The sequence below is a fragment of the Scyliorhinus torazame genome, chromosome 13 (genome assembly GCF_047496885.1).
Source record: "Scyliorhinus torazame isolate Kashiwa2021f chromosome 13, sScyTor2.1, whole genome shotgun sequence".
NCBI lineage: Eukaryota > Metazoa > Chordata > Chondrichthyes > Carcharhiniformes > Scyliorhinidae > Scyliorhinus > Scyliorhinus torazame.
In genome coordinates, this window is record NC_092719.1 from 222,953,897 (window position 1) to 222,957,703 (window position 3,807).

Consider the following 3,807-nt stretch of genomic DNA (forward strand, 5'->3'; position numbering starts at 1 on the left):
TGGGCCGGGAAGACCCCGAGAGTGAGGAGGGGGTTCTTGCAGCGTAGCAGGGATAGGGGGGGGCTGGCACTACCGAGCCTAAGTGAATACTACTGGGCCGCCAATATTTCAATGGTGTGTAAGTGGATGGGAGAAGGGGAGGGAGCGGCGTGGAAGAGATTGGAGATGGCGTCCTGCAAAGGAACCAGCCTACAAGCACTGGCGACGGCGCCGTTGCCGTTCTCCCCGAAGAAATACACCACAAGTCCAGTGGTGGTGGCAACGCTGAAAATTTGGGGGCAGTGGAGACGACATAGGGGAATGACGGGAGCCTCGGTGCGGTCCCCGATAAGAAATAACCATAGGTTTGTCCTGGGGAGAATGGATGGGGGATTTGGAGCATGGCAGAGAGCTGGGGTTGTGCAACTGAGAGATCTGTTCGTAGATGGGACGTTTGCGAGTCTGGGAGCGTTGACGGAAAAATATGGGTTGCCCCAAGGGAATGCATTTCGGTACATGCAACTGAGGGCTTTTGCGAGGCAGCAGGTGAGGGAATTCCCGCAGCTCCCGACGCAGGAGATTCAGGATAGAGTGATCTCAGGGACATGGGTGGGGGATGGTAGGGTGTCGGATATATATAGGGAAATGAGGGACGAGGGGGAGATCATGGTGGATGAGCTGAAGGGGAAATGGGAAGAAGAGCTGGGGGAGGAGATTGAGGAGGGGCTGTGGGCTGATGCCCTACGTAGGGTAAACCCGTCGTCCTCGTGCGCCAGGCTAAGCCTGATACAATTCAAGGTTCTACACAGGGCGCATATGACCGGAGCAAGGCTCAGTAAATTTTTCGGGGTAGAGGATAGGTGTGGGAGATGCTCGAGAAGCCCAGCAAACCACACCCACATGTTTTGGTCATGTCCGGCACTGCAGGGGTTCTGGGTGGGGGTGGCAAAGGTGCTTTCGAAGGTGGTGGGGGTCCGGGTCGAGCCAGGCTGGGGGTTGGCTATATTCGGGGTTGCAGAAGAGCCGGGAGTGCAGGAGGCGAAAGAGGCTGATGTCTTGGCCTTTGCGTCCCTAGTAGCCCGGCGAAGGATATTGCTTATGTGGAAGGAAGCCAAACCCCCGGGCATGGAGACCTGGATAAACGACATGGCAGGGTTTATAAAACTAGAACGGATAAAGTTCGCACTAAGGGGTTCGGCTCAAGGGTTCACCAGGCGGTGGCAACCGTTCATTGACTACCTCGCAGAACGATAGAGGGAATGGGAAGGTAACAGCAGCAACCCAGGGGGGAGGGGGGGGGGAGGGGAGGGGAGGGCTCGGGCAGGTCCTCAGGGGTGTTTGTGTATAGATATTTGTACCAGGTTATGTATATTGGATTGCTTGATTTTATTTTTGGAGAGTTATTATTTTTGATATGGCAGTTGCCATTTAGTTTATATATTATTTATTTATTTGTTAAAACGGCCACTGTTATTTATACTGTTTTATTGTTGTAAAAAGGAAAACCTTTGTATTGTTTTGTTTGGCCAAAAAATTTTGAATAAAATATATATATATTTTTTTAAATGCAGCCAATGAACACATAGAATAGGACACGGCCAATGAGCAGTCAGGACACTCAGGGGTGGTATCTCACTATAAAAGGGATGAGGCCACTCACACCCCACCTCTTTCCACAGACCAACATCTACAGAGTGAGACAGGGTGTATCCTCAGCATCACCCCCCAGCACGTGGCTCAGAGCAAGGCTGGTTCAGTTAGACTGAGTTACTACATTTAGATTAGCAGAGAGTCGAACTCATTGAGAACTGTGCTAATAGTTCAATAAACACATTGAACTCACTTCAAAGTCTGGAGCATCTTTTACTCAAAACTGCATCAAGTGGCAGCTTGTGTTATTCCAAATTACATAACACAACAATTCCGGCACCTGTTCGGGTACACAGAGGGAGAATTCAGAATGTCCAATTCACCTAACAAGCACGTTTTTTGGGACTTGTGGGAGGAAACCGGAGCACCCGGAGGAAACCCGCGCAGACACGGGGAGAACGTGCAGACTCCGCACAGACAGTGACCCAGCGGGGAATCGAACTCGGGTCCCTGGCTACCGTGAATTTTATACAGTTCCAGCATAACCTTCCTGCTCTTAAACTCTATGCCTCGGCTAATAAAGGCAAGTGTACCATATGCCTTCTTAACCACTGTATCCACCTGCTCTGCTACCTTAAGGGACGGGTGTACATGCCCACCAAGACCCCTCTGATCCTCGGTGCTTCCCAGGGTCCTGCCGTTTATCCTGTATTCCCCTTGCCTTGTTTGTCCTGCCCAAGTGCATCACCTCACACCTACCCGGATTGAACTCCATTTCCCACTGACCAGCCCGTCTATATCCTCCAGTAATCGAAGGCTATCCTCCTCACTATTTACCACCCCACTAATTTTCGTATCAGGGGATGTCCCGGAGGACTGGAGAATAGCCAATGTTGTTCCTCTGTTTAAGAAGGGTAGCAAGGATAATCCAGGGAAGTACAGGCCGGTGAGCCTTACTTCAGTGGTAGGGAAATTACTGGAGAGAATTCTTCGAGACAGGATCTACTCCCATTTGGAAGCAAATGGACGTATTAGTGAGAGGCAGCATGGTTTTGTGAAGGGGAGGTCGTGTCTCACTAACTTGATAGAGTTTTTCGAGGAGGTCACTAAGATGATTGATGCAGGTAGGGCAGTGGATGTTGTCTATATGGACTTCAGTAAGGCCTTTGACAAGGTCCCTCATGGTAGACTAGTACAAAAGGTGAAGTCACACGGGATCAGGGGTGAGCTGGCAAGGTGGATACAGAACTGGCTAGGTCATAGAAGGCAGAGAGTAGCAATGGAAGGATGCTTTTCTAATTGGAGGGCTGTGACCAGTGGTGTTCCACAGGGATCAGTGCTGGGACCTTTGCTCTTTGTAGTATATATAAATGATTTGGAGGAAAATGTAACTGGTCTGATTAGTAAGTTTGCAGACGACACAAAGGTTGGTGGAATTGCGGATAGCGATGAGGACTGTCAGAGGATACAGCAGGATTTAGATTGTTTGGAGACTTGGGCGGAGAGATGGCAGATGGAGTTTAATCCGGACAAATGTGCTATTGATGAAGTTTGATTTAGGGAACAATGTCTTTTCCCAGGGATACTGGGAGAGAGCCTCCACTTCTCAGGAACAGAAGAACCTTAGAAATAGGAGACGGCCATTCAGCCCCTCAAGCCTGTTCCAGCATGCAGTTATAATAATAATAATAATCTTTACTGTCACAAGTAGGCTTACATTCACACTGCAATGAAGTTACTGTGAAAAGTCCCTAGTCGCCACACTCCGGCACCTGTTTGGGTACACCGAGGGAGAATTCAGAATGTCCAATTCACCTAACAGCACGTCTTTCGGGACTTGTGGGAGGAAACCGGAGCACCCGGAGGAAAACCCACGCAGGACACGGGGAGAACGTGCAGACTCCGAACAGACAGTGACCCAAGCCGGGAATCGAACCTGGGACCCTGGAGCTGTGAAGCAACCGTGCTAAACCACTGAGCCGACGAGATTACTCTTGATCTGAACCTCATCATCCGTTATCTACACATATCCCATGTCCCCTCAAACCCCCTTATCCAGCAAGAAATCTAACCAACTCATCCGGAAAGCTTCCATGGATCTCTGACATCCACAGCTTTCTGGGGGGGGGGGGGGGGGGGGGGGGGATTAGTCAGCACTGTTTCTTTAATACTTGTATTAGACCCCCGCTTATGTCCAAAGCGACCGGGGATCCTCCTTTATGAGCGATGAGCTGTGTC